A 20,557-nucleotide genomic window follows, 5' to 3' on the forward strand; every position below is an offset into this window, starting at 1 on the left:
CTTTCACACACAATTATCTCTCAGAACTGAGCATGTGGAGAGACGTTCGTTCATCTAGCACCAAGGGAACGGGTTGCAGGAGAAACTTTTACTCTGGTTTCTCAGTCTGTTTCCTAGTGCCGGTTTGAAGTTCCTGCAGTTTTCACTGTAAAACCGAGTTGGAGCTAGTACCTTCCCTTATATATGTATGGAGTGGAGTTTGCAAATGAAAAGAAACTTTGTGTTCCCAACAAGCTAGGTGAAGGACGGTTTTCACACAAACTTATCTCTCAGAAATGAGCATGTGGAGAGACGCTCGTTCATCTAGCTCAAAGGGAACGGGTTGCAGGAGAAACTTTTACTCTGCTTTCTCAGTCTGTTTCCTAGTGCCGGTTTGAAGTTCCTGCAGTTATCACTGTAAAACCGAGTTGGAGATAGTACCTCCCCATATATATGTATGGAGTGGAGTTTGCAACTGAAAGAAACTTTGTGTTCCCAACAAGCTAGGTGAAGGACGGCTTTCACACACACTTATCTCTCAGAACTGAGCATGTGGAGAGACGTTCGTTCATCTAGCACCAAGGGAACGGGTTGCAGGAGAAACTTTTACTCTGGTTTCTCAGTCTGTTCCTAGTGCCGGTTTGAAGTTCCTGCAGTTTTCACTGTAAAACAGAGTTGGAGATAGTACCTCCCCATATATATGTGTGGAGTGGAGTTTGCAACTGGAAAGAAACTTTGTGTTCCCAACAAGCTAGGTGAAGGACTGCTTTCACACACAATTATCTCTCAGAACTGAGCATGTGGAGAGACGTTCGTTCATCTAGCACCAAGGGAACGGGTTGCAGGAGAAACTTTTACTCTGGTTTCTCAGTCTGTTTCCTAGTGCCGGTTTGAAGTTCCTGCAGTTTTCACTGTAAAACCGAGTTGGAGCTAGTACCTCCCCATATATATGTATGGAGTGGGGTTTGCAACTGAAAAGAAACTTTGTGTTCCCAACAAGTAATGTGAAGGACGGCTTTCACACACACTTATCTCTCAGAACTGAGCATGTGGAGAGACTTTCATTCATCTAGCACCAAGGGACCTGGTTGCAGGAGAAACTTTACTCTGGTTTCTCAGTCTGTTTCCTAGTGCCGGTTTGAAGTTCCTGCAGTTTTCACTGTAAAACCGAGTTGGAGCTTGTACCTCCCCATATATATGTATGGAGAGGAGTTTGCAACTGAAAAGAAACTTTGTGTTCCCAACAAGCCAGGTGAAGGACGGCTTTCACACACATTTTTCTCTCAGAACTGAGCATGTGGAGAGACGTTCGTTCATCTAGCACAAAGGGAACGGGTTGCAGGAGAAACTTTTACTCTGGTTTCTCAGTCTGTTTCCTAGTGCCGGTTTGAAGTTCCTGCAGTTTTCACTGTAAAACCGAGTTGGAGCTAGTACCACCCCATATATATGTATGGAGTGGAGTTTGCAAGTGAAAAGAAACTTTGTGTTCCCAACAAGCTAGGTGAAGGACGGCTTTCACACACACTTATCTCTCAGAACTGAGCATGTGGAGAGACGTTCTTTCATCTAGCACAAAGGGAACGGGTTGCAGGAGAAACTTTTACTCTGGTTTCTCAGTCTGTTTCCTAGTGCCGGTTTGAAGTTCCTGCAGTTTTCACTGTAAAACCGAGTTTGAGCTAGTACCTCCCCATATATATGTATGGAGTGGAGTTTGCAAGTGAAAAGAAACTTTGTGTTCCCAACAAGCTAGGTGAAGGACGGCTTTCACACACACTTATCTCTCAGAACTGAGCATGTGGAGAGACGTTCTTTCATCTAGCACAAAGGGAACGTGTTGCAGGAGAAACTCTTACTATGGTTTCTCAGTCTGTTTCCTAGTGCCGGTTTGAAGTTCCTGCAGTTTTCACTGTAAAACCGAGTTTGAGCTAGTACCTTCCCATATATATGTATGGAGTGGAGTTTGCAAGTGAAAAGAAACTTTGTGTTCCCAACAAGCTAGGTGAAGGACACCTTTCACACACACTTATCTCTCAGAACTGAGCATGTGGAGAGACGTTCGTTCATCTAGCAGAAAGGGAACGGGTTGCAGGGGAAACTTTTACCCTGGTTTCTCAGTCTGTTTCCTAGTGCCGGTTTGAAGTTCCTGCAGTTTTCACTGTAAAACCGAGTTGGAGCTAGTACCTCCCCATATATATGTATGGAGTGGGGTTTGCAACTGAAAAGAAACTTTGTGTTCCCAAAAAGTAATGTGAAGGACGGCTTTCACACACACTTATCTCTCAGAACTGAGCATGTGGAGAGACTTTCATTCATCTAGCACCAAGGGACCTGGTTGCAGGAGAAACTTTACTCTGGTTTCTCAGTCTGTTTCCTAGTGCCGTTTTGAAATTCCTGCAGTTTTCACTGTAAAACCGAGTTGGAGCTAGTACCTCCGCATATATATGTATGGAGTGGAGTTTGTAACTGAAAAGAAACTTTGTGTTCCCAACAAGCTAGGTGAAGGACGGCTTTCACACACACTTATCTCTCAGAACTGAGCATGTGGAGACACGTTCGTTCATCTAGCACAAAGGGAACGGGTTGCAGGGGAAACTTTTACTCTGGTTTCTCAGTCTGTTTCCAAGTGCCGGTTTGAAGTTCCTTCATTTTTCACTGTAAAACCGATTTGGAGCTTGTACCCCACATATATATGTATGGAGTGGAGTTTGCAACTGAAAAGAAACTTTGTGTTCCCAACAAGCTATGTGAAGGACTGCTTTAACACACACTTATCTCTCAGAACTGAGCATGTGGAGAGACGTTCGTTCATCTAGCACCAAGGGAACGGGTTGCAGGGGAAACTTTTACTCTGGTTTCTCAGTCTGTTTCCTAGTGCCGGTTTAAAGTTCCTACAATTTTCACTGTAAAACAGAGTTGGAACTTGTACCTCCCCATATATATGTATGGAGTGAAGTTTGCAACTGAAAAGAAACTTTGTGTTCCCAACAAACTAGGTGAAGGACGGCTTTCACAAAAACACATCTCTCAGAATTGAGCATCGGGAGAGACGTTCGTTCATCTAGCACAAACGGAACGAGTTGCAGGAGAAACTTTTCTCTGGTTTCTCAGTCTGTTTCCTAGTGCCGGTTTGAAGTTCCTGCAGTTTTCACTGTAAAACCGATTTGGAGCAAGTACCACCCCATATATATGTATGGAGTGGAGTTTGCAAGTGAAAAGAAATTTTGTGTTCCCAACAAGCTAGGTGAAGGACTGCTTTCACACACACTTATCTCTAAGAACTGAGCATGTGGAGAGACGTTCGTTCACCTAGCACCAAGGCAACGGGATGCAGGGGAAACTTTTACTCTGGTTTCTCACTCTGTTTCCTAGTGCCGGTTTGAAGTTCCTACACTTTTCACTGTAAAACCGAGTTGGAGATAGTACCTACCCATATATATGTATGGAGTGGAGTTTGCAAGTGAAAAGAAACTTTGTGTTCCCAACAAGCTAGGTGAAGGGCGGCTTTCACACACACTTATCTCTCAGAACTGAGCATGTGGAGTGACGTTCGTTCATCTAGCACAAATGGAACGGGTTGCAGGAGAAATTTTTACTCTGGTTTCTCAGTGTGTTTCCTAGTGCCGGTTTGAAGTTCCTGCAGTTTTCACTGTAAAACCGAGAGGAGCTAGTACCTCCCCATATATATGTGTGAAGTGGAGTTTGCAACTGAAAAGAAACTTTGTGTTCCCAACAATCTAGGTGAAGGACGGCTTTCACACACACTTATCTCTCAGAACTGAGCATGTGGAGAGACGTTCGTTCATCTAGCACAAAGGGAATGGGTTGCTGGAGAAACTATTACTCTGGTTTCTCAGTCTGTTTCCTAGTGCTTGTTTGAAGTTTCTGCCGTTTTCTCTGTAAAACCGAGTTGGAGATAGTACCTCCCCATTTATATTTATGGATTGGAGTTTGCAAGTGAAAAGAAACTTTGTGTTCCCAACAAGCTATGTGAAGGACGGCTTTCACACACACTTATCTCTCAGAACTGAGCATGTGGAGAGACGTTCGTTCATCTAGAACCAAGGGAACGGTTTGCAGGGGAAACTTTTACTCTGGTTTCTCAGTCTGTTTCCTAGTGCCGGTTTGAAGTTCCTACACTTTTCTCTATAAAACCGAGTTGGAGCTAGTACCTACCCAAATATATGTATGGAGTGGAGTTTGCAACTGAAAAGAAACTTTGTGTTCCCAACAAACTAGGTGAAGGGCGGATTTCACACACACAAATCTCTCAGAACTGAGCATGTGGAGAGACGTTCGTTCATCTAGCACAAAGGGAACGGTTTGCAGGAGAAACATTTACTCTGGTTTATCAGTCTGTTTCCTAGTGCCGGTTTGAAGTTCCTGCAGTTTTCACTGTAAAACCGAGTTGGAGCTAGTACCTCCCATATATATGTATGGTTGGAGTTTGCAAGTGAAAAGAAACTTTGTGTTCCCAACAAGCTAGGTGAAGGACGGCTTTCACACACACTTATCTCTCAGAACTGAGCATGTGGAGAGACGTTCGTTCATCTAGCACAAAGGGAACGGGTTGCTGGGGAAATTTTTACCCTGGTTTCACAGTCTGTTTCCTAGTGCCGGTTTGAAGTTCCTGCAGTTTTCACAGTAAAATCGAGAGGAGATAGTACCTCCCCATATATATGTATGGAGTGGAGTTTGCAACTGTATAGAAACTTTGTGTTCCCAACAAGCTAGGTGAAGGACGGCTTTCACACACATTTATCTCTCAGAACTGAGCATGTGGAGAGACTTTCGTTCATCTAGCACAAACGGAACGGGTTGCTGGAGAAACTTTTACTCTGGTTTCTCAGTCTGTTTCCTAGTGCTGGTTTGAAGTTCCTGCCGTTTTCACTGTAAAACCGAGTTGGAGATAGTACCTCCCCATTTATATTTATGGATTGGAGTTTGCAAGTGAAAAGAAACTTTGTGTTCCCAACAAGCTATGTGAAGGACGGCTTTCACACACACTTATCTCTCAGAACTGAGCATGTGGAGAGACGTTCGTTCATCTAGAACCAAGGGAACGGTTTGCAGGGGAAACTTTTACTCTGGTTTCTCAGTCTGTTTCCTAGTGCCGGTTTGAAGTTCCTACACTTTTCTCTATAAAACCGAGTTGGAGCTAGTACCTACCCAAATATATGTATGGAGTGGAGTTTGCAACTGAAAAGAAACTTTGTGTTCCCAACAAACTATGTGAAGGGCGGATTTCACACACACAAATCTCTCAGAACTGAGCATGTGGAGAGACGTTCGTTCATCTAGCACAAAGGGAACGGTTTGCAGGAGAAACATTTACTCTGGTTTATCAGTCTGTTTCCTAGTGCCGGTTTGAAGTTCCTGCAGTTTTCACTGTAAAACCGAGTTGGAGCTAGTACCTCCCATATATATGTATGGATTGGAGTTTGCAAGTGAAAAGAAACTTTGTGTTCCCAACAAGCTAGGTGAAGGACGGCTTTCACACACACTTATCTCTCAGAACTGAGCATGTGGAGAGACGTTCGTTCATCTAGCACAAAGGGAACGGGTTGCTGGGGAAATTTTTACCCTGGTTTCACAGTCTGTTTCCTAGTGACGGTTTGAAGTTCCTGCAGTTTTCACAGTAAAATCGAGAGGAGATAGTACCTCCCCATATATATGTATGGAGTGGAGTTTGCATCTGTATAGAAACTTTGTGTTCCCAACAAGCTAGGTGAAGGACGGCTTTCACACACATTTATCTCTCAGAACTGAGCATGTGGAGAGACTTTCGTTCATCTAGCACAAACGGAACGGGTTGCTGGAGAAACTTTTACTCTGGTTTCTCAGTCTGTTTCCTAGTGCTGGTTTGAAGTTCCTGCCGTTTTCACTGTAAAACCGAGTTGGAGCTAGTACCTCCCCATTTATATGTATGGAATGGAGTTTGCAAGTGAAAAGAAACTTTGTGTTCCCAACAAGCTAGGTGAAGGACGGCTTTCACACACACTTATCTCTCAGAAGTTAGCTTGTGGAGAGACATTCGTTCATCTAGCACAAAGGGAACGGGTTGCAGGAGAAAATTTTACTCTGGTTTCTCAGTCTGTTTCCTCGTGCCGGTTTGAAGTTCCTGCAATTTTCACTGTAAAACCGAGTTGGAGCTAGTACTTCCCCATATATATTTATGGAGTGGTGTTTGCAAGTGAAAAGAAACTTTGTGTTCCCAACAAGCTAGGTGAAGGACGGGTTTCACACACACATATCTCTCAGAACTGAGCATGTGGAGAGACGTTCGTTCATCTAGCACCAAGGGAACGGGTTGCAGGGGAAACTTTTACTCTGGTTTCTCAGTCTGTTTCCTAGTGCCGGTTTGAAGTTCCTGCAGTTTTCACTGTAAATACGAGTTGGAGCTAGTACCTCCCCATATATATGTATGGAGTGGAGTTTGCAACTGAACAGAAACTTTGTGTTCCCAACAAACTAGGTGAAGGACGGCTTTCACACACACACATCTCTCAGAACTGAGCATGTGGAGAGACGTTCGTTCATCTAGCACCAAGGGAACGGTTTGCAGGAGAAACTTTTACTCTGGTTTCTCAGTCTGTTTCCTAGTGCCGGTATGAAGTTCCTGCAGTTTTCACTGTAAAACCGATTTGGAGCTAGTACCTCCCCATATATATGTATGGAGTGGAGTTTGCAACTGAAAAGAAACTTTGTCTTCCCAACAAGCTCGGTGAAGGACGGCTTTCACACACACTTATCTCTCAGAACTGAGCATGTGAAGAGACGTTCGTTCATCTAGCACCAAGGGAACTGGTTGCAGGAGAAACTTTTTCTCTGGTTTCTCAGTCTGTTTCCTAGTGCCGGTTTGAAGTTCCTGAAGTTTTCACTGTAAATACGAGTTGGAGCTAGTACCTCCCCATATATATGTATGGAGTGGAGTTTGCAAATGAAAAGAAACTTTGTGTTCCCAACAATCTAGGTGAAGGACGGCTTTCACACACACACATCTCTCAGAACTGAGCATGTGGAGAGACGTTCGTTCATCTAGCACAAAGGGAACGGGTTGCAGGAGAAATTTTTACTCTGGTTTCTCAGTGTGTTTCCTAGTGCCGGTTTGAAGTTCCTGCAGTTTTCACTGTAAAACCGAGAGGAGCTAGTACCTCCCCATATATATGTATGGAGTGGAGTTTGCAACTGAAAAGAAACTTTGTGTTCCCAACAATCTAGGTGAAGGACGGCTTTCACACACACTTATCTCTCAGAACTGAGCATGTGGAGAGACGTTCGTTCATCTAGCACCAAGGGAACGGGTTGCAGGGGAAACTTTTACTCTGGTTTCTCAGTCTGTTTCCTAGTGCCGGTTTGAAGTTCCTACACTTTTCTCTATAAAACCGAGTTGGAGCTAGTACCTCCCCATATATATGTATGGAGTGGAGTTTGCAACTGAAAAGAAATTTTGTGTTCCCAACAAACTAGGTGAAGGGCGGATTTCACACACACACATCTCTCAGAACTGAGCATGTGGAGAGACGTTCGTTCATCTAGCACAAAGGGAACGGTTTGCAGGAGAAACATTTACTCTGGTTTATCAGTCTGTTTCCTAGTGCCGGTTTGAAGTTCCTGCAGTTTTCACTGTAAAACCGAGTTGGAGCTAGTACCTCCCATATATATGTATGGATTGGAGTTTGCAAGTGAATAGAAACTTTGTGTTCCCAACAAGCTAGGTGAAGGACGGCTTTCACACACACTTATCTCTCAGAACTGAGCATGTGGAGAGACGTTCGTTCATCTAGCACAAAGGGAACGGGTTGCTGGAGAAATTTTTACCCTGGTTTCACAGTCTGTTTCCTAGTGCCGGTTTGAATTTCCTGCAGTTTTCACAGTAAAATCGAGAGGAGATAGTACCTCCCCATATATATGTATGGAGTGGAGTTTGCAACTGAAAAGAAACTGTGTTCCCAACAAGCTAGGTGAAGAACGGCTTTCACACACACTTATCTCTCAGAACTGAGCATGTGGAGAGACTTTCGTTCATCTAGCACAAACGGAACGGGTTGCTGGAGAAACTTTTACTCTGGTTTCTCAGTCTGTTTCCTAGTGCTGGTTTGAAGTTCCTGCCGTTTTCACTGTAAAACCGAGTTGGAGCTAGTACCTCCCCATTTATATATATGGAATGGAGTTTGCAAGTGAAAAGAAACTTTGTGTTCCCAACAAGCTAGGTGAAGGACGGCTTTCACACACACTTATCTCTCAGAAGTTAGCTTGTGGAGAGACATTCGTTCATCTAGCACAAAGGGAACGGGTTGCAGGAGAAACTTTTACTCTGGTTTCTCAGTCTGTTTCCTAGTGCCGGTTTGAAGTTCCTGCAATTTTCACTGTAAAACCGAGTTGGAGCTAGTACTTCCCCATATATATTTATGGAGTGGTGTTTGCAAGTGAAAAGAAACTTTGTGTTCCCAACAAGCTAGGTGAAGGACGGCTTTCACACACACATATATCTCAGAACTGAGCATGTGGAGAGACGTTCGTTCATCTAGCACCAAGGGAACGGGTTGCAGGGGAAAGTTTTACTCTGGTTTCTCAGTCTGTTTTCTAGTGCCGGTTTGAAGTTCCTGAAGTTTTCACTGTAAATACGAGTTGGAGCTAGTACCTCCCCATATATATGTATGGAGTGGAGTTTGCAACTGAAAAGAAACTTTGTGTTCCCAACAAACTAGGTGAAGGACGGCTTTCACACACACACATCTCTCAGGAACTGAGCATGTGGAGAGACGTTCGTTCATCTAGCACAAAGGGAACGGTTTGCAGGAGAAACTTTTACTCTGGTTTCTCAGTCTGTTTCCTAGTGCCGGTATGAAATTCCTGCAGTTTTCACTGTAAAACCGATTTGGAGCTAGTACCTCCCCATATATATGTATGGAGTGGAGTTTGCAACTGAAAAGAAACTTTGTCTTCCCAACAAGCTCGGTGAAGGACGGCTTTCACACACACTTATCTCTCAGAACTGAGCATGTGAAGAGACGTTCGTTCATCTAGCAACAAGGGAACTGGTTGCAGGAGAAACTTTTACTCTGGTTTCTCAGTCTGTTTCCTAGTGCCGGTTTGACGTTCCTGCAGTTTTCACTGTAAAACCGATTTGGAGCTAGTACCTCCCCATATATATGTATGGAGTGGAGTTTGCAAGTGAAAAGAAACTTTGTGTTCCCAACAATCTAGGTGAAGGACGGCTTTCACATACACATATCTCTCAGAACTGAGCATGTGGTGAGACGTTCGTTCATCTAGCACCAAGGGAACGGTTTGCAGGGGAAACTTTTACTCTGGTTTCTCAGTCTGTTTCCTAGTGCCGGTTTGAAGTTCCTACACTTCTCACTGTAAAATCGAGTTGGAGCTAGTACCTTCCCTTATATATGTATGGAGTGGAGTTTGCAACTGAAAAGAAACTTTGTGTTCCCAACAAACTAGGTCAAGGACGGCTTTCACACACACACATCTCTCAGAACTGAGCATGTGGAGAGACGTTCGTTCATCTAGCACAAAGGAACGGTTTGCAGGAGAAACTTTTACTCTGGTTTCTCAGTCTTTTTCCTAGTGCCGGTTTTAAGTTCCTGCAGTTTTCACTGTAAAACCGATTTGGAGCTAGTACCTCCCCATATATATGTATGGAGTGGAGTTTGCAACTGAAAAGAAACTTTGTGTTCCCAACAAGCTCGGGGAAGGACGGCTTTCACACACACTTATCTCTCAGAACTGAGCATGTGAAGAGACGTTCGTTCATCTAGCACAAAGGGAACGGTTTGCAGGAGAAACTTTTACTCTGGTTTCTCAGTCTGTTTCCTAGTGCCGGTTTGAAGTTCCTACACTTCTCACTGTAAAATCGAGTTGGAGCTAGTACCTTCCCTTATATATGTATGGAGTGGAGTTTGCAACTGAAAAGAAACTTTGTGTTCCCAACAAACTAGGTCAAGGACGGCTTTCACACACACACATCTCTCAGAACTGAGCATGTGGAGAGACGTTCGTTCATCTAGCACAAAGGAACGGTTTGCAGGAGAAACTTTTACTCTGGTTTCTCAGTCTTTTTCCTAGTGCCGGTTTTAAGTTCCTGCAGTTTTCACTGTAAAACCGATTTGGAGCTAGTACCTCCCCATATATATGTATGGAGTGGAGTTTGCAACTGAAAAGAAACTTTGTGTTCCCAACAAGCTCGGGGAAGGACGGCTTTCACACACACTTATCTCTCAGAACTGAGCATGTGAAGAGACGTTCGTTCATCTAGCACAAAGGGAACGGTTTGCAGGAGAAACTTTTACTCTGGTTTCTCAGTCTGTTTCCTAGTGCCGGTTAGAAGTTCCTACACTTTTCACTGTAAAACCGAGTTGGAGCTAGTACCTCCCCATATATATGTATGGAGTGAAGTTTGCAACTGAAAAGAAACTTTGTGTTCCCAACAAACTAGGTGAAGTACGGATTTCACACACACATATCTCTCAGAACTGAGCATGTGGAGAGATGTTCGTTCATCTAGCACAATGGGAACGGTTTGCAGGAGAAACATTTACTCTGGTTTCTCAGTCTGTTTCCAAGTGCCGGTTTGAAGTTCCTGCAGTTTTCACTGTAAAACCGTTTTAGAGCTAGTACCTCCCATATAAATGTATGGATTGGAGTTTGCAAGTGAAAAGAAACTTTGTGTTCCCAACAAGCTAGGTGAAGGACGGCTTTCACACACACTTATCTCTCAGAACTGAGCATGTGGAGAGACTTTCGTTCATCTAGCACAAACGGAACGGGTTGCTGGAGAAACTTTTACTCTGGTTTCTCAGCCTGTTTCCTAGTGCTGGTTTGAAGTTCCTGCCGTTTTCACTGTAAACCCGAGTTGGAGCTAGTACCTCCCCATTTATATGTATGGAATGGAGTTTGCAAGTGAAAAGAAACTTTGTGTTCCCAACAAGCTAGGTGAAGGACGGCTTTCACACACACTTATCTCTCAGAAGTTAGCTTGTGGAGAGACGTTCGTTCATCTAGCACAAAGGGAGCGGGTTGTAGGAGAAACTTTTACTCTGGTTTCTCAGTCTGTTTCCTAGTGCCTGTTTGAAGTTCCTGCAGTTTTCACTGTAAAACCGAGAGGAGCTAGTACCTCCCCATATATATGTATGGAGTGGAGTTTGCAACTGAAAGGAAACTTTGTGTTCCCAACAAGCTAGGTGAAGGACGGCTTTCACACACACTTATCTCTCAGAACTGAGCATGCGGAGAGACGTTCGTTCATCTAGCACAAAGGGAATGGGTTGCTGGAGAAACTTTTACTCTGGTTTCTCAGTCTGTTTCCTAGTGCTTGTTTGAAGTTCCTGCCGTTTTCACTGTAAAACCGAGTTGGAGCTAGTACCTCCCCATTTATATTTATGGAATGGAGTTTGCAAGTGAAAAGAAACTTTTTTTTTCCAACAAGCTAGGTGAAGAACGGCTTTCACACACACTTATCTCTCAGAACTGAGCATGTGGAGAGACGTTCGTTCATCTAGCACCGAGGGAACGGGTTGCAGGGGAAACTTTTACTCTGGTTTCTCAGTCTGTTTCCTAGTGCCGGTTAGAAGTTCCTACACTTTTCACTGTAAAACCGAGTTGGAGCTAGTAACTCCCCATATATATGTATGGAGTGGAGTTTGCAACTGAAAAGAAATTTTGTGTTCCCAACAAACTAGGTGAAGGACGGATTTCACACACACACATCTCTCAGAACTGAGCATGTGGAGAGACGTTCGTTCATCTAGCACAAAGGGAACGGTTTGCAGGAGAAACATTTACTCTGCTTTCTCAGTCTGTTTCCTAGTGCCGGTTTGAAGTTCCTGCAGTTTTCACTGTAACAACGATTTGGAGCTAGTACCTCCCATATATATGTATGGATTGGAGTTTGCAAGTGAAAAGAAACTTTGTGTTCCCAACAAGCTAGGTGAAGGACGGCTTTCACACACTCTTATCTCTCAGAACTGAGCATGTGGAGAGACGTTAGTTCATCTAGCAGAAAGGGAACGGGTTGCAGGAGAAATTTTTACCCTGGTTTCTCAGTCTGTTTCCTAGTGCCGGTTTGAAGTTCCTGCAGTTTTCACAGTAAAACCGAGAGGAGCTAGTACCTCCCCATATATATGTATGGAGTGGAGTTTGCAACTGAAAAGAAACTTTGTGTTACCAACAAGCTAGGTGAAGGACGGCTTTCACACACACTTATCTCTCAGAAATGAGCATGTGGAGAGACGTTCGTTCATCTAGCGCAAAGGGAATGGGTTGCTGGAGAAACTTTTACTCTGGTTTCTCAGTCTGTTTCCTAGTGCTGGTTTGAAGTTCCTGCCGTTTTCACTGTAAAACCGAGTTTGAGCTAGTACCTCCCCATTTATATTTATGGAATGGAGTTTGCAAGTGAAAAGAAACTTTTGTTCCCAACAAGCTAGGTGAAGGACGGCTTTCACACACACTTATCTCTCAGAAGTTAGCTTGTGGAGAGACATTCGTTCATCTAGCACAAAGGGAACGGGTTGCAGGAGAAACTTTTACTCTGGTTTCTCAGTCTGTTTCCTAGTGCCGGTTTGAAGTTCCTGCAATTTTCACTGTAAAACCGAGTTGGAGCTAGTACTTCCCCATATATATTTATGGAGTGGTGTTTGCAAGTGAAAAGAAACTTTGTGTTCCCAACAAGCTAGGTGAAGGACGGCTTTCACACACACTTATCTCTCAGAACTGAGCATGTGGAGAGACGTTCGTTCATCTAGCACCAAGGGAACGGGTTGCAGGGGAAACTTTTACTCTGGTTTCTCAGTCTGTTTCCTAGTGCCGGTTCGAATTTCCTACACTTTTCACTGTAAAACCGAGTTTTAGCTTGTACCTCCCCATATATATGTACGGAGTTTAGTTTGCCACTGAAAAGAAACTTTGTGTTCCCAACAAACTAGGTGAAGGACGGCTTTCACACACACACATCTCTCAGAACTGAGCATGTGGAGAGACGTTCTTTCATCTAGCACAAAGGGAACGGTTTGCAGGAGAAACTTTTACTCTGGTTTCTCAGTCTGTTTCCTAGTGCCGGTTTGAAGTTCCTGCAGTTTTCACTGTAAAACCGATTTGGAGCTAGTACCTCCCCATATATATGTATGGAGTGGTGTTTGCAACTGAAAAGAAACTTTGTGTTCCCAACAACCTAGGTGAAGGACGGCTTTCAAACACACTTATCTCTCAGAACTGAGCATGTGGAGACTCGTTCGTTCATCTAGCATCAAGGGAATGGGTTGCAGGAGAAACTTTTACTCTGGTTTCTCAGTCTGTTTCCTAGTGCCGGTTTGAAGTTCCTTCAATTTTCACTGTAAAACCGAGTTGGAGCTAGTACCCCCCCATATATATGTATGGAGTGGAGTTTGCAACTGAAAAGAAAGTTTGTGTTCCCAAAAAACTAGGTGAAGGACGGCTTTCACACACACTTATCACTCAGAACGGAGCATGTGGAGAGACGTTCGTTCATCTACCAAAAAATGAACGGGTTGCAGGGGAAATTTTTACTCTGGATTCTCAGTCTGTTTCCTAGTGCCGGTTTGAAGTTCCTGCAGTTTTCACTGTAATACCGAGTTGGAGCTAGTACCTCCCCTTATATATGTATGGAGTGGAGTTTGCAACTGAAAAGAAACTTTGTGTTCCCAACAAGCTAAGTGAAGGACGGCTTTCACACACACTTATTTCTCAGAACTGAGCATGTGGAGAGACGTTCCTTCATCTAGCACAAAGTGAATGGATGGCAGGAGAAACTTCTACTCTGTTTTCTCAGTCTGTTTCCTAGTGCCGGTTTGAAGTTCCTGCACTTCCCACTGTAAAATCGAGTTTGAGCTTGTACCTCCCCATATATATGTATGGAATGGAGTTTGCAACTGAAAAGAAACTTTGTGTTCCCAACAACCTAGGTGAAGGCGGCTTTCACACACAATTATCTCTCAGAAATGAGCATGTGGAGAGACTTTCGTTCATCTAGCACCAAGGGAACGGGTTGCAGGGGAAACTTTTACTCTGGTTTCTCAGTCTGTTTCCTAGTGCCGGTTTGATGTTCCTGCAGTTTTCACTGTAAAACCGAGTTGGAGCTAGTACCTCCCCATATATATGTATGGAGTGGGGTTTGCAACTGAAAAGAAACTTTGTGTTCCCAACAAGCTATGTGAAGGACGGCTTTCACACACACTTATCTCTCAGAACTGAGCATGTGGGGAGACGTTCGTTCATCTAGCACCAAGGGAACAGGTTGCAGGAGAAACTTTTACACTGGTGTCTCAGTCTGTTTCTTAGTGCCGGATTGAAGTTCCTGCAGTTTTCACTGTAAAACCGAGTTGGAGCTAGTACCTCCCCATATATATGTATGGGGTTGAGTTTTCAACTGAAAAGAAACTTTGTGTTCCCAACAAGCTAAGTGAAGGACGGCTTTCACACACACTTATCTCTCAGAACTGAGCATGTGGAGACTCGTTCGTTCATCTACCACAAATTGAACGGGTTGCAGTGGAAGCTTTTCTCTGGTTTCTCAGTCTGTTTCCTAGTGCCGGTTTGAAGTTCCTGCAGTTTTCACTGTAAAACCGAGTTGGAGCTAGTACCTCCCCATATATATGTATGGAGTGGAGTTTGCAACTGAAAAGAAACTTTGTGTTCCCAACAACCTAGGTGAAGGACGGATTTCACACACACTTATCTCTCAGAACTGAGCATGTGGAGAGACGTTCGTTCATCTAGCACCAAGGGAACGGGTTGCAGGAGAAACTTTTACTCTGGTTTCTCTGTCTGTTTCCTAGTGCCGGTTTGAAGTTCCTGCAGTTTTCACTGTAATACAGAGTTGCAGCTAGTACCTCCCCATATATATGTATGGAGTGGAGTTTGCATCTGAAAAGTAACTTTGTGTTCCCAGCAAGCTAGTTGAAGGACGGCTTTCACACACACTTATCTCTCAGAACTGAGCATGGGGAGAGATGTTCGTTCATCTAGCACCAAGGGAACTGTTTGCAGGAGAAACTTTTACTCTGGTTTCTCAGTCTGTTTCCTAGTGCCGGTTTGACGTTCCTGCAGTTTTCACTGTAAAACCGAGTTGGAGCTAGTGCCTCCCCATATATATGTATGGAGTGGAGTTTGCAACTGAAAAGAAACTTTGTGTTCCCAAAAAGTTAGGTGAAGGACGGCTTTCACACACATTATCTCTCAGAACTGAGCATGTGGATAGACGTTCGTTCATCTAGCACAAAGGGAACGGGTTGCAGGGGAAGCTTTTCTCTGGTTTCTCAGTCTGTTTCTTAGTGCCGGTTTGAAGTTCCTGCAGTTTTCACTGTAAAACCGATTTGAAGCTAGTACCTCCCCATTTATATGTATGGAGTGTTGTTTGCAACTGAAAAGAAACTTTGTGTTCCCAACAACCTAGGTGAAGGACGGCTTTCAAACACACTTTTCTCTCAGAACTGAGCATGTGGAGACTCGTTCGTTCATCTAGCACCAAGGGAATGGGTTGCAGGAGAAACTTTTACTCTGGTTTCTCAGTCTGTTTCCTAGTGCCGGTTTGAAGTTCCTTCAGTTTTCACTGTAAATCCGAGTTGGAGCTAGTACCTCCCCATATATATGTATGGAGTGGAGTTTGCAACTGAAAAGAAAGTTTGTGTTCCCAACAAGCTAGGTGAAGGGCGACTTTCACACACACTTATCACTCAGAACGGAGCATGTGGAGAGACGTTCGTTCATCTAGCACCAAGGGAACTGGTTGCAGGAGAAAATTTTACTCTGGTTTCTCAGTCTGTTTCCTAGTGCCGGTTTGAAGTTCCTGCAGTTTTCACTGTAAAACCGAGTTGGAGCTAGTACCTCCCCATATATATGTATGGAATGGAGTTTGCAACTGAAAAGAAACTTTGTGTTCCCAACAAGTTAGGTGAAGGACGGCTTTCACACACACTTATCTCTCAGAACTGAGCATGTGGAGAGACGTTCGTTCATCTAGCACAAAGGGAACGGGTTGCAGGGGAAGCTTTTCTCTGGCTTCTCAGTCAATTTCCTAGTGCCGGTTTGAAGTTCCTGCAGTTTTCACTGTAATACAGATTTGCAGCTAGTACCTCCCCATATATATGTACGGAGTGGAGTTTGCATCTGAAAAGTAACTTTGTGTTCCCAACAAGCTAGGTGAAGGACGGCTTTCACACACACCTATCTCTGAGAACTGAGCATGTGGAGAGACGTTCGTTCATCTAGCACCAAGGGAACTGGTTGCAGGAGAAACTTTTATCTGGTTTCTCAGTCTGTTTCCTAGTGCCGGTTTGAAGTTCCTGCAGTTTTCACTGTAAAACCGATTTGGAGCTAGTACCTCCCCATATATATGTTTGGAGTGGTGTTTGCAACTGAAAAGAAACTTTGTGTTCCCAACAACCTAGGTGAAGGACGGCTTTCAAACACACATATCTCTCAGAACTGAGCATGTGGAGACTCGTTCGTTCATCTAGCACCAAGGGAATGGGTTGCAGGAGAAACTTTTACTCTGGTTTCTCAGTCTGTTTCCTAGTGCCGGTTTGAAGTTCCTTCAATTTTCACTGTAAAACCGAGTTGGAACTAGTACCTCCCCATATATATGTATGGAGTGGAGTTTGCAACTGAAAAGAAAATTTGTGTTCCCAAAAAACTAGGTGAAGGACGGCTTTCACACACACTTATCACTCAGAACGGAGCATGTGGAGAGACGTTCGTTCATCAACCAAAAAATGAACGGGTTGCAGGGGAAATTTTTACTCTGGATTCTCAGTCTGTTTCCTAGTGCCGGTTTGAAGTTCCTGCAGTATTCACTGTAATACCGAGTTGGAGCTAGTACCTCCCCTTATATATGTATGGAGTGGAGTTTGCAACTGAAAAGAAACTTTGTGTTCCCAACAAGCTAAGTGAAGGACGGATTTCACACACACTTATCTCTCAGAAATGAGCATGTGGAGAGACGTTCGTTCATCTAGCACAAAGTGAATGGGTTGCAGGAGAAACTTCTACTCTGGTTTCTCAGTCTGTTTCCTAGTGCCGGTTTGAAGTTCCTGCACTTTTCACTGTAAAATCGAGTTTGAGCTAGTACCTCCCCATATATATGTATGGAGTGGAGTTTGAAACTGAAAAAAACTTTGTGTTCCCAACAACCTAGGTGAAGGACGGCTTTCACACACACTTATCTCTCGGAACTGAGCATGTGGAGAGACTTTCGTTCATCTAGCACCAAGGGAACGGGTTGCAGGGGAAACTTTTACTCTGGTTTCTCAGTCTGTTTCCTTGTGCCGGTTTGATGTTCCTGCAGTTTTCACTGTAAAACCGAGTTGGAGCTAGTACCTCCCCATATATATGTATGGATTGGAGTTTGCAACTGAAAAGAAACTTTGTGTTCCCAACAAGCTAGGTGAAGGACGGCTTTCACACACACTTATCTCTCAGAACTGAGCATGTGGGGAGACGTTCGTTCATCTAGCACCAAGGGAACAGGTTGCAGGAGAAACTTCTACACTGGTGTCTCAGTCTGTTTCCTAGTGCTGGATTGAAGTTCTTGCAGTTTTCACTGTAAAACCGAGTTGGAGCTAGTACCTCCCCATATGTATGTATGGGGTTGAGTTTTCAACTGAAAAGAAACTTTGTGTTCCCAACAAGCTAAGTGAAGGACGGCTTTCACACACAGTTATCTCTCAGAACTGAGCATGTGGAGAGACGTTCGTTCATCTACCACAAAGGGAACGGTTTGCAGGGGAAGCTTTTCTCTGGTTTCTCAGTCTGTTTCCTAGTGCCGGTTTGAAGTTCCTGCAGTTTTCACTGTAAAACCGATTTGGAGCTAGTTCCTCCCCATATATATGTATGGAGTGGTGTTTGCAACTGAAAAGAAACTTTGTGTTCCCAACAACCTAGGTGAAGGACGGCTTTCAAACACACTTATCTCTCAGAACTGAGCATGTGGAGACTCGTTCGTTCATCTAGCACCAAGGGAATGGGTTGCAGGAGAAACTTTTACTCTGGTTTCTCAGTCTGTTTCCTAGTGCCGGTTTGAAGTTCCTGCAGTTTTCACTGTAAAACCGAGTTGGAGCTAGTACCTCCCCATATATATGTATGGAGTGGAGTTTGCAACTGAAAAGAAACTTTGTGTTCCCAAAAAGTTAGGTGAAGGACGGCTTTCACACACACTTATCTCTCAGAACTGAGCATGTGGAGAGACGTTCGTTCATCTAGCACAAAGTGAACGGGTTGCAGGGGAAGCTTTTCTCTGGTTTCTCAGTCTGTTTCCTAGTGCCGGTTTGAAGTTCCTGCAGTTTTCACTGTAAAACCGATTTGGAGCTAGTAACTCCCCATATATATGTATGGAGTGGTGTTTGCAACTGAAAAGAAACTTTGTGTTCCCAACAACTTAGGTGAAGGACGGCTTTCAAAATCACTTATCCCTCAGGACTGAGCATGTGGAGACTCGTTCGTTCATCTAGCACCAAGGGAATGGGTTGAAGGAGAAACTTTTACTCTGGTTTCTCAGTCTGTTTTCTAGTGCCGGATTGAAGTTCCTTCAGTTTTCACTGTAAAACCGAGTTGGAGCTAGTACCTCCCCATATATATGTATGGAGTGGAGTTTGCAACAGAAAAGAAAGTTTGTGTTCCCAAAAAACTAGGTGAAGGACGGCTTTCACACACACTTATCACTCAGAACGGAGCATGTGGGGAGACGTTCGTTCATCTACCAAAAAATGAACGGGTTGCAGGGGAAATTTTTACTCTGGATTCTCAGTCTGTTTCCTAGTGCCGGTTTGAAGTTCCTGCAGTTTTCACTGTAATACCGAGTTGGAGCTAGTACCTCCCCTTATATAAGTATGGAGTGGAGTTTGCAACTGAAAAGAAACTTTGTGTTCCCAACAAGCTAAGTGAAGGACGGCTTTCACACACACTTATCTCTCAGAACTGAGCATGTGGAGAGACTTTCGTTCATATAGCACCAAGGGAACGGGTTGCAGGGGAAACTTTTACTCTGGTTTCTCAGTCTGTTTCCTAGTGCCGGTTTGAAGTTCCTGCACTTTTCACTGTAAAATCGAGTTTGAGCTTGTACCTCCCCATATATATGTATGGAGTTGAGTTTGCAAGTGAAAAGAAACTTTGTGTTCCCAACAACCTAGTTGAAGGAAGGCTTTCACACACACTTATCTCTCAGAACTGAGCATGTGGAGAGACTTTCGTTCATATAGCACCAAGGGAACGGGTTGCAGGGGAAACTTTTACTCTGGTTTCTCAGTCTGTTTCCTAGTGCCGGTTTGAAGTTCCTGCAATTTTCACTGTAAAACCGAGTTGGAGCTAGTACTTCCCCATATATATTTATGGAGTGGTGTTTGCAAGTGAAAAGAAACTTTGTGTTCCCAACAAGCTAGGTGAAGGACGGCTCTCACACACATTATCTCTCAGAACTGAGCATGTGGAGAGACGTTCGTTCATCTAGCACCAAGGGAACGGGTTGCAGGGGAAACTTTTACTCTGGTTTCTCAGTCTGTTTCCTAGTGCCGGTTCGAATTTCCTACACTTTTCACTGTAAAACCGAGTTTTAGCTTGTACCTCCCCATATATATGTACGGAGTTTAGTTTGCCAATGAAAAGAAACTTTGTGTTCCCAACAAACTAGGTGAAGGACGGCTTTCACACACACACATCTCTCAGAACTGAGCATGTGGAGAGACGTTCTTTCATCTAGCACAAAGGGAACGGTTTGCAGGAGAAACTTTTACTCTGGTTTCTCAGTCTGTTTCCTAGTGCCGGTTTGAAGTTCCTGCAGTTTTCACTGTAAAACCGATTTGGAGCTAGTACCTCCCCATATATATGTATGGAGTGGAGATTGCAAGTGAAAAGAAACTTTGTGTTCCCAACAATCTAGGTGAAGGACGGCTTTCACACACACACATCTCTCAGAACTGAGCATGTGGAGAGACGTTCGTTCATCTAGCACAAAGGGAACGGGATGCAGGAGAAATTTTTACTCTGGTTTCTCAGTCTGTTTCCTAGTGCCGGTTTGAACTTCCTGCAGTTTTCACTGTAAAACCGAGAGGAGCTAGTACCTCCCCATATATATGTATGGAGTGGAGTTTGCTACTGAAAAGAAACTTTGTGTTCCCAACAAGCTAGGTGAAGGACGGCTTTCACACACACTTATCTCTCAGAACTGAGCATGTGGAGAGACTTTCGTTCATCTAGCACAAACGGAACGGGTTGCTGGAGAAACTTTTACTCTGGTTTCTCAGTCTGTTTCCTAGTGCTGGTTTGAAGTTCCTGCCGTTTTCACTGTAAAACCGAGTTGGAGCTAGTACCTCCCCATTTATATGTATGGAATGGAGATTGCAAGTGAAAAGAAACTTTGTGTTCCCAACAAGCTATGTGAAGGACGGCTTTCACACACACATATCTCTCAGAACTGAGCATGTGGAGAGACGTTCGTTCATCTAGCACCAAGGGAACTGGTTGCAGGGGAAGCTTTTCTCTGGTTTCTCAGTCTGTTTCCTAGTGCCGGTTTGAAGTTCCTGCAGTTTTCACTGTAAAACCGATTTGGCGCTAGTACCTC

The sequence above is a fragment of the Camelus dromedarius genome, chromosome 16 (assembly GCF_036321535.1).
Source record: "Camelus dromedarius isolate mCamDro1 chromosome 16, mCamDro1.pat, whole genome shotgun sequence".
In the NCBI taxonomy this organism is placed as follows: Eukaryota; Metazoa; Chordata; class Mammalia; order Artiodactyla; family Camelidae; genus Camelus; species Camelus dromedarius.